The sequence below is a fragment of the Suncus etruscus genome, chromosome 1, assembly GCF_024139225.1.
Source record: "Suncus etruscus isolate mSunEtr1 chromosome 1, mSunEtr1.pri.cur, whole genome shotgun sequence".
Taxonomy (NCBI): domain Eukaryota; kingdom Metazoa; phylum Chordata; class Mammalia; order Eulipotyphla; family Soricidae; genus Suncus; species Suncus etruscus.
This window is the reverse complement of record NC_064848.1, coordinates 77,006,127-77,017,453: the sequence shown is the minus strand read 5'-3', so window position 1 is coordinate 77,017,453 and position 11,327 is coordinate 77,006,127.

Below are 11,327 nucleotides of genomic sequence, written 5' to 3'. Positions count from 1 at the left end.
CCTAATGATTAAGTGCATGGAAGAATGTCTAATAAAGTTTACTTATAGCAAAATGTATGCAGAAATATATGCATTAATACTTAAGCAAAATTTATTAAAATCTGGTGGAAAGCACCAGCTGAGGACAGGGACGGGCCTATCTTCAGCTGGGAAAAGTGTGGTGCCATGCTTGATCCCTAATAATACATTTGATAACACAAAGATGGTTATAATGACATAAAAGCATGTCCAAGAGAGCTGACATTTCTGCCCTGCATCTTCTATTTTGTGAGGCTGTATCAGTTAGAGTTTTTCTTATAAAGTTAACTAGTAATTGGGGCCGGAGCGATAGCACAGCCTTAGGGTGTTTGCCTTGCACGCAGCAGATTCAGGATGGACTGTGGTTCAATTTCCGGCATCTCATGGTCCCCTGTGCCTGCCAGGAGTGATTTCTGAGTGAAGAGACAGGAGTAACCCTTGAGCACCGCTGGGTGTGACCCAAAAACAAACAAGCAAACAAACAAAAGCTATTTAGTGATAAGAGGCAAAGCAAGAATATCTTTTGACTTTAGTGCTCCAATGGGGGAAATGATTTTAACAGGGGTGGAACATAATTCACCTAAATCCCAATCTATTGCTTTTCATTCTGTGTCATATTATGATATAGCAACTTCAATTTACTTTAACTTTCCTTCCTCTTTAAAAAAAAGTTTGGTTTACCATTGGAAAGTTAACTTTTTATGAACCACATTCATTTGAAAATCTGTATACCGAAGAAATGACTCCTTTCACTGTATAGTTTTATAGGTTTGGGAAAATATAGCCATATAAACATTTTCAAAGGTAAGATACAAAATGCTTCCACGGTCATAAAAAGACACAGCTGTACCACTGTGCATTGTCTTACTGACTTGGATCCCTCTTTGAACTCTTAGAAGCCACAGATTCAATTGATCTTCTTGTAGTTTTGTTCTTTTCAGAATGATAGATAGATACAAACTTATTATAGCAATAATTTCAGTTTATACATAATATATATAAAGACATGTTAAGGGTCTATGGACTAGGGTTATTTTGTTTCATTTAATGAAGTATGGAATCAACAACACTAGATATTAGGGGTAAAGATATAGCAAAAATATAATAAACCATAGGTTGCTATGTTTTCTTCATCTTTATTGGTAGGGCCTATTATGAAGTGATATTGGACTAGATCATTGTTGTTCATTTGTTTGGGCTACACCTGGCAGTACTCAGACTCTACTTTTAGTTCTGTACTCAGGGATTGCACTGGTGGTGTTTAGGAATCTAGATAGTGCCAGGGATTGAACATAGATCTTCTGATGCAAAGCAACCTGTTGAGCCATGTCTCTGATGCCTCAATAATCATTATTGACTAGAAGTTTCTTAGTGAAATTATGGTGCTTTCCCTACCAATTACTAAACCATTTATGTCACATAGTGTGAATGCTTGCTGGTTTGATATTATCTCTACTATGTGCTGAGACAGTCAAGGGCATCAAGAGAAACACTATTTAAGTATTGTGATGGAGAGAATGGCTTAGTGAGCCAGGAGGGCAATGTCTACTTATACTGGTCATGTTCTCTCAACTCTCATGTTGTGATATAATCAGCTCCCCTGGCATGCTCTTTTTATGTTTTTATTTGTGAACTCATTATAGTCAAAGTCTTACCCAGATGGGTTCTGCTTTTCAGTGAAAACAAAACACGATTCATTTTTAGATATAAAAAATTTAACCTTTAATATAAGGAAAAGTAAATTCACGAAGTGGTGCGTTTGATGTTCAGACCCAAGTATCAGATGGTGAGACAGATGGCGTGTATGCACAGAGCAAAGAAAACAGCATGAGATGACTGAAGGAAGCCATGCTGCATTAACCTTGTTTCCTTATGTGAAAGGGTTGACAGTAATAGAAAACATTTCTTAAAATCAATGTAACTTGATTTTAGCAAGATTAAAGTAATTAAAGTAAGATTGAAAGACAAGGGCCTAGAGCATAGTGCGTAGGGCATTGGCCTCGCATGTGGCTGACCTGGGTTTGATTCCTGGCATCCCCTATAGTCCCCTGAGCCTGCCAGGAGTGATTTCTGAGCACAGAGCCAGAAGTAATTTCTGAGTGCCACTGGATATGGCCCCAAAATAAAACAAAATAAAGATTGAAAGACAAGATACCAAAAACACAATAGAATGGTGCCATGATAGATTTGTTTCTACTCAAATATGAAGCTAATAGGCCAAGGGAGGCATCCAGAGGTGCAGGAAAGTTTTATGATGTTTTATGTTTTATGATGTTTTACAGTTTACAGTGTAAAAACAATGTAAAACTGTGTTACAGTTTTGCTAGTTAACCTGAATGAAATGTTTAAATTTCTTTACACTAATTTTGAATCATACATAGAGGATGTTAAATATCAAAATAAAGCTTGTTTTATTCTATTGAGTTGAGGGTATACTCTGAGGATGGCACTCTGGGATTTCTCCTATCAGTGTTAGATGGCCATGCAGTACTATGAATTCAAATCTGGGTTTACTACCTTTCAAATAACATGCTCTAGCACTGGACATTCACCATCTCCTTAGACACATTTTTATTTTTATTTCTTTAAAAGAAAAATAAAGAAAACTGGAAGAATACTCTAAAGCAAGGAATAACTATTAATGAGGACAAATGTAGAGTTTTTTTTTTTTTTTTTTTTTTTTTTTTTTTTTTTTGGTTTTTGGGCCACACCCGTTTGACGCTCAGGGGTTACTCCTGGCTATGTGCTCAGAAATCGCCCCTGGCTTGGGGGGACCATATGGGACGCCGGGGGATCGAACCGCGGTCCTTCCTTGGCTAGCGCTTGCAAGGCAGACACCTTACCTCCAGCGCCACCTACCCGGCCCCCAAATGTAGAGTTTTAATTTTATAATTTTAAAAATTCAAGAGGGAAAAAAAAGAATAGGAAAGAATTGACTTCTTGTAAGTTCATGAGAAGTCACAGGCACAATAGTCACTTGACTCACAAGTCTATGTAATGAGTCAGCTATATAAAGCAGTTGCTAAATAGTAGAAGAATAGCCTCCTTATCATATGGAAATGTCCATCTCACTGGACTTTCCATTGGTCACATTGATCAGTCGTACTGCATCTAAAACTATAGGTCTGACTCAGGAATGATCAAAGCAGAGCTGGCACAGTTTGGGAGAACGGAGGAAAATTTTAACCTGGACTGGGTGCCTGCATAGAGCATGAAAGAGAAAGACAAAAAGTCCGAAAGTAAAATGGACAGAGTAAGAATAGGCCAGCTTCCTGGGCATGTAAAGAAATAAGTCAATATTGCAGTACGTAGCATCAGATCACAAGTTATCAAGGATAAAAAAGGACTAAAGTTGTTGTTCTTGTGCTCAGGAACAGTGTAAGACATGAACATGTGCACATGTTTTATGCATGCATATGTATAGTTGTGGACATGTGCTACATGCGTATTCATACATGTCTATATGTCCAACAAAGTAGGTAACTAAGAGGTTGTGAAACCAATAGTTTAGTCAGTTTGGATACTACAACAAAATGTTAGAGAATGGGTGACATATAAAATAGAAATGCATTTTTCACAATTCTGGAAGATAAAAGTTTGAGATTAGTGTGAGATCTGATGATAGTTTTTTTTTTTTTTGGTTTGGAAACTAGTCATCTTACTATATCTGACTTGACAGAAAGAGGATAAAAAAAAACCCAAAGGAGGTTCCTTATATATTTTATTTTTTTAATATTTAAAATTTTATTTTTATTTTACTCCTGCAATGCTCATGGGGTCACTCATGGCTCAGTATGGTGGTAGTCAGGAGACTGGAGATCCAATCTGGGTTGATAGCATACAAAGCAAGAATCTTATCCATGATATTATATCTCCAGTATTTGGGGTTCCTTGTAGAAAGGCCTGAGTTTCACTCATAAGGATTCCACTGGTGCTACCCAATTTTTATCTAGAGTCCCACCTCCTAATATAATCATCCTGGGGGACTTAGTCTTTCAGCACACGTATTTTGTGGGGACACAATTAGACCCATGGTACACTCCTGCTTCCCAGGTGGCTTCCCCCAGGGAAATTTTCTTTGTCCTTTGGTATACATTGAGCCTGCATGCCATGCCCACTCCTGTGATTTTCTTTGTGACAGACCTGGTAGTAGGAATTAGAGATGCAAAATTGAACAGTGCAGAAGAATAAATGAGCATTGTGTCTTCAAGTCAGTCTCCTGGGAGCCTGAAAGATGAAGTCATGATCTAGAGTCACTCAGCTCTCAGGAAAGTGACTAAATCTCATCCACACAGACTTTCAAGCAGGAGGGACTTTCAATAGCAACACATTAATGGTTTTCAAACAGTAACTTGTGGAACTATCAGCCCCCCCTTTTTTTAAAGCTTTCTTTCTAGTGTATGAGAGATAGATTCACAAGGTGTCTGGTGTCCTCTCCTACTCACACTCAAACTAGGTCCCCCTTCTAAATATTCTGTTTATTGTCTGTAAATTGAAGAAAGGGTATGGCTCCTGCTTAGAGCATGAGCACCTATATATTCTGTAAAGGTGAAAATAGTGGCCAAAGGTTGTGCTTGATTAGTTAAAGAAGTTTTTCTTGTATAACCATTTTTATGTGCTTGTAAAGACTAATCTATATTAACTTAGTGATTTATTGAAATGCCAAATGAGCATAGATTTTTTTTTTTGGTTTTTGGGCCACACCAAGTGGTGCTCAGGGGTCACTCCTGGCTGTCTGCTCAGAAATAGCTCCTGGCAGGCACGGGGGACCATATGGGACACCGGGATTCGAACCAACCACCTTTGGTCCTGGATCGGCTGCTTGCAAGGCAAACACCACTGTGCTATCTCTCCAGGCCCCATGAGCATAGATTTTTATGTGCTTCTAAAAACCATCCTATGCTTTTTGTTTCTCAAGGGCCACACAATGGGGGATGAGGGGTTGCTCATAGTTGTTTAATATCTGAAAAAGGAATTAAAAGAATATATTGACTGGCCCTGGGACAGCTCCTCTCACTTATTATGAAAAGCAAAATAAAACCTGGCAGAATTGCACAGTAGATAAGAGCACCTGCCTTGCAAGCACATGGTTATGACGCTGAATTCTTCATGACCCATTATGCAAGAGTATAATCCTGGCAGTTCTGCTAATTGTGGCCTCAGATACTACAAGTGATTTTTTGGCTGCACAACAGCCAAATATACTTAATCACTACAGAAAGGGTGGCAACCCTTGACAAGTACCACAATCAAAAATCTGTCTGAGCAGTGCAATTAAGAAGTAGAACCCCTGTCAAACATAAGTGAACACAACTGTGACCCCTGGAAAGTCCTACAATCATAACTTACGTGTCTTGACTAAGAGTGGAACCCTCTGACCAGAGTATGTATTGGCATCATACCCAAGGATGCTCAACTTTGATGAGTACCTCGGGCACATGTGCAAGTACAATGCTTGATGTACAATGCTCTGGTGAGCACCTAGGGAAAAAAGTCAGTGTGTACCACAGCTAGGTATATGTGTGATTTCTGGTCATTAAAACAGCAGCAGAAGCAGCAGCAGATACTATTACTGCTGCTGCTGCTACTACAAGGAAGAGAAGGGTGAAATTTAAAACATTAAATTCTCATTAACTTATTAAGCTGAATATATACATCCATGCATATTTTTAATATGTTCATTATAGTGCATGAATGCTAATGACTGTTGCAATTCAATTATGCATTGATTGGTGTTGGAGAAGAGCTGAACATTTGGCTGTGAAGCAGTGTTCTTTTTTCCATCTGTGAACATCCAGTCTCCAGGCCCTTCTTGGTGAAGCTAGGAATCTAAGCTATAGATAATGTTAGAATTCTGCCAAATGTATAGCTCCAAGGAGGGATATATCATTTCTGTTTATGTGATGTGATGAGTTACTAAAGAGGTACCTGTGTGAATTCCAATTAGCCACATTACTTGTTCTTTCTGATAAGACTTTCATAGAAATCTAGAATCTTCAGGATTCCTATTGCATTCTCTGAGTGAGGATTATCAGAATGCCACCATCCTTGAAGGAATAAAGTAACTAATGGATCTATAACTGTAGAATTTGGACTCAACAAAACCAAAGCCTGGTCATTGTGGTGTATTTGCATGTGAGATAAAGGGACAGAGACAGATACAGGGGGTTAAGCATTTGCCTTGCATGCAGTGACCTCAGTTTAACTCCACATATGGGGTATACGCACTGCTGAGTATAGTCCTTGAGCATTGCCAGGTATAACCCAAAACCAAATTAGGGGTTGGGTAGGTAGTACAGCAGGTAGGGTGCTTGTCGTACAGGCAGTTGACCTGGGTTTAATCCCTATAGCCCCATTTGTTCCTTGAACACTGCCAGGAGAGATCCTTAAGTATAGAGCCAGAAACACTGAACACTTCTGGGTGTGAACTAAAAACCAAAAACCAGTCTGTGATCTTATAGTATCTGACTTTACAGAATGAATTAGAGAATTCTCTAGGGTTCCTTATATATTTCTGAAAATATATAAATCAACAAACCAAAAATGCCTAAATAGTATGTGTTGAGAGTAATTTTTCAGTTTCACCAAAAGTGCTTGCTAAGCTGCCACCAACACACACACACACACACACACACACACACACACACACACACATGCACGCGCACACACACGCACGCATGCAATTATGGGCATATGACCAAGAAGGGGAAGAAGGGGAGGAGTAGTGTGACCCTACCTTTAAATAGTTTCATCTGGGACCTGGCATATAGATCAGTGGAAGAGCTCTTGCCTTGCATGTGTGAGACCCTGTGTTTGATCTCTAGCACTGCCCAAACAAAACAAACAGATAAACTACTTGAACTTGGCAGGCCATGAGAGTGAATACCCCTTTCTACTTTTCATCCTGATCACTTCAGCCACTTCTACTGTCCGATTCAAAGGGAGGTGCTATAGAGTGTCTCAAGCAGGATGGAGGCCAAGCCACTCATAGCCATTCCTTCCCCATCTATATCCCTTCATTGACTCTTGTCTTCTTTCACTTTTCTCTCTACTCACCGATACATTCTGGGATTGCCTTTCAGTACCAAAGCACATAAAAACAATTTCTTCTTAACTGTTAATTTGGAATACCAAGAATCTGTTTTTCCTTAGAAACATTTTCTGTCTCCCCTAAGGAATTTAAGCATATACTTGGTTTCTAATATGGTTCCAACAGTTTTCATGTCTTCTCTAAGAGATGAAACTTGGATGGTTCTAGTGTTTGAGGTTAGGCAATCATTTTCTTCCAAAGGCTTCTTTGTACAAGCACAAACACATACACCTGAACACCTTTTGTTTGGTTCCTTGGCTTGTGTTTTTCTCTTTTGTTGGGGGGGGGGGAGTGACTGAGGAAGGAGGTATTAGATGGTCTTGCACCTGCTGGGTTTGTGTGTTTTTGTTATTTTTGATAAAGAGGCATGTGAGGAGGTGTGACAGAGATAGCAGACCAGGAGGGATAAGGAGGCCAAAAGTGTGTAGGCAATCACCTGAAACTTTCCCCTCCCTTATGCTTATGGCTGGCCACCTGATGGGGCCCCATGAGAATGATGCCCGGAGAAGTAATAGAGTCTGTGTTTATGAAAGAGTGGGAAGATTTGGGATACACATAAAATTGCTTCAGAATCAAGGTAGCCAAAGACAACACACATGAAAGAAACATCCTTTAGGTCTTCCATTCCATCTTAAGCTTTTGGAAAGACTTGTTGGCTGTTGACTTCTCCTTAACAAGTTAGAGCAAAAGCCTCTGGATGAGGAAGTTTTGGGGTTTTTTTTTTGTTGTTGTTTATTTGGCCTCAGGATGAGGAAGTCTTTGGAAGAGGGGCACATTCCTAAATGAGCAAGAGAGACACAAAGCTTCCAACATTGAGGAGATTTTGTTTCATGACCTGATATTTACTCCAAGAGAGTGGAAGCTGGGCTGGTGTCCACATTATTTAATTAACTAGTAAGTAGAAAAAAATTCTTAGTTGCCACAGATTCAGGGCTCCAGAGCTGTCAGTAGCAAGAATTATAAGCTAACACTTGACTTCTCAGTACTTCCATTTCTTTCCTTCTTTCCTGTGACAGTGATGAAAGAGGAAATTTTAAATGAACTAACTAGAATTCTTTCTCCTAAAAGTATTGTTGGATGCATTAAATTCCCCTAAATGCCATAACTGAGCTTCTGGCTTGGCACTGAGAAGAAGCCTCTGGGTCTAAGAAGCATTTTTTTTTTCTGATTCTTTTGGGGGAACATATCAGGTTGTGGCCTGATTCTAGAACTGAAGGAAAATGGCCTTGCTACCTTTGTAGGAATTGCTCACATTGGGGCTCTATCTTAAATGTTTGGGAGACTCTTTCATTGATGATTTAGGTCCTATTGTCATCATGCTTTTGTTGAATTTGTTACAGGTGATCCTCTGAGATGTGAGACACAGTTTGTCCACTTGATCACCAACTGCATCCGTTTGTGAAATAGTTTGTTAAATTGGCAATTGAGTGACAGCACCCATTTGTGGTTAGTTTGGAACAAGTCTAAAAATATCTGAGGCTGCATTTCTTTCCATGTTAGCCTGGGATTTCATCTCCTGTGCTTTCATAACTGACACCTTCATATTATTAGTGCTTCTTCCAAGAGTTGGCAGTTGCTGCTTCAGAAGTCTAAGTGGGGGAAACCTCCCGTGTATGTATGATTCATGGTGTTCTTGCATTCTAGAGGAGAAAGAACCTCCTCACCCAACAAAAATCCTGGAGTCTCTGCCTGTGGCTTCTCAGGTTAGCAGTTCAGCCCAGCTGTGCTCTGGGTGGTACAGCTGAACTGGCTGTGAAATATCCATTTATTCCCGACTAGTAGCAGGCCAGACAGGGAGCCCCTAACAAAAGCCACCTGCAGCTTCTCCACTTCAGAAGTACCGTATTTGCCGGCGTATAAGACAACTGGGCATATAAGACGACCCCCTAAGTTTGCAATTCAAACATAGGTTTAGGCCTATATTCGCTGTGTCAGACAGAACGTTCCTGTGCTGCAACTGTATGTACCACAGTGAGCCAATCACAACAAGCAAAGGTTCAAAGGTTATACTGTAATAGACTTCCTCTCTGACTCTGGCCAATCTGAGCAGGCTTTTTACAGTGTAGATTCGGGTCCAGAACATTGTCTAATTTGCATGCATCAAGAGCCTGCTTGGATTGGCTGAGTTAGAGAGGCGGTCCGAGCAGCCTTGTAGTGATTGGTGCAGGATTGAGTTGGAAAATTCGTTTTGTGGCAATATTCAGACAATTTTCGTTTAGCGGCATATTGAAACATTTTTCGGGATATACTCAGCGTATAAGACGACCCCCGATTTTCGGTTGACTTTTTTTTTGTTTCAAAAGTTGTCTTACACGCTGGAAAATACGGTAATTTCTAAGGGAGGATGTCCCTTATGGAGGTAGTTTTGAGGGATGGAAGTGCTGCTCAGAATGTCTTTGAAAAGAACAAAAAGTAAAAAAAAAAAAAAAAGTCACATGGGATCTAATCAGGGGGTCAGTGGGAAATATTTGATTAAAAAACAACTTTAAAAGTACATTATTAATTTCTGAAAATCACAGTGCAGTTTAACAATCTAATCTAACTTCTATCAAACACTATGAGCTATGTTCTAAGTAATACTATATATATTTATCTCAAATTGCTATGCATCTGTGAGCCATGTACTTTTCTTTTTTCTCTTTTGAACCTCCCAAGTAGGACTCAGGTTCACCTGGTGTTATTTCTTTGATGATCTGCCACCAGGCTGAAGGGGTTCAGTGCTAGGACTCAGTATGTGGTACTATTCAGGACCTGTGGTGCTGGGGGCCCCAGAACTTTACCTGGAAGGTGCCACCATGGCTACACCTAGCAGTGCCAAAAAGGGGAATATTGGAGCAGGAAATTGAACTTGGGACCTTATAGTTAAAAAGCATGAGCTACTGACCCCTGAGCTTCAAGGCAGGTACATCTTTTGGTTTGTTTTTTGACCATATAAGGTTTGCTCAGGACTTACTTCTGTCTCTGCTCAGGGGACCATATGTGATATCAGGGATTGAACTGGGGGGTCTGTCAACTGCATGTAAGGCAAAAAGCTTGACCTGGGCAGTATCTCTCTGGTTTAAGACAGCTGCTTTTATTATGCTCACTTTTTAGTAGAGAAATCAGAGTCACGCTGGTGGTAAATAACTTGACCGAAATCATTGAACTAGTCAGGGATGGAATCTGAATTGAGACTATTGGGGTTTAATTCATGATCACTTTGTGGCAAGGATATTTCTGTCTATATAGTATAGTATATGAAGAAAGGAGTGTTGTTACTTCTTACCTATTTCAAACCAAGCCATGCCTACAGTGAAGGTTCAAGTCTTTTGCCATAATTTTTCGGCTCTTCCTGAGCTGCCCATGCAATTTTCTATCCTGTTCACCCTATCTCAGAATATCCTACAACAGAAAATTTGGCATCCACTTTGATCTATTTCACCCCATGTTCCTTTTAAAAAATTGTTATTTTATTTTATTAAGACCCCACTGTGCTCAGGGATCACTCGTGATGGTAGTCTTGTGACTAAATTGGATACCAGGGATTGAAACTGGATTGGTAATGTGTAAGGCAAAATTCTCCCCACCAGACTATCACTTCAACCTCTTAATTCCTTGTTGTTTTTTTGTTTTGTTTTATATCTTTCCACATCCTTATTAGAAATCCCTTTTTTGTTTACCTTTGGAGAAATTCTCTGCTTTTTAGATTTACCTCAAACTTTCTCAGATTTTCAGGCTAGGTTGTTGCATGTTCATGCTTCCTTAACACCTGATTTCCCCTTCAACTTGACTTAATTTCAGGTACTATTGAAATTGTTTTTCCGCATCTCTCCTCACTCAGCTGTAAGCTCCTGCAAAGCACCACAGCATCTGGCACATAGCTGGTGCTCCATAAATGTTTATCGAGAAAAATGCTTGAAGCAGGTGTTACCATCATTTGTTATTTAGGGGCTTTCAGGGATTCTGTCTTCGAGTTTATATTAAGAATTTTATTTTGGGCTCTAGTGATCCTGATTACTTATCTCTACCCTTTTACTTACTTTAGCTTGTTTGCATAAATTGTTGACACTTTATAAATGTTTGATTATTTGATATGATACTAAGGTATGAATTAAGCAACTACACTAATGAGCACGATGATGTTAGCAATAAAAATTTATACAGGTAACACCCTTATTTTCTGGGCCAATCACATAATCCTCCCTTTTCATTCTGCCAAGTAGACAGGTGTGCAGTGTAG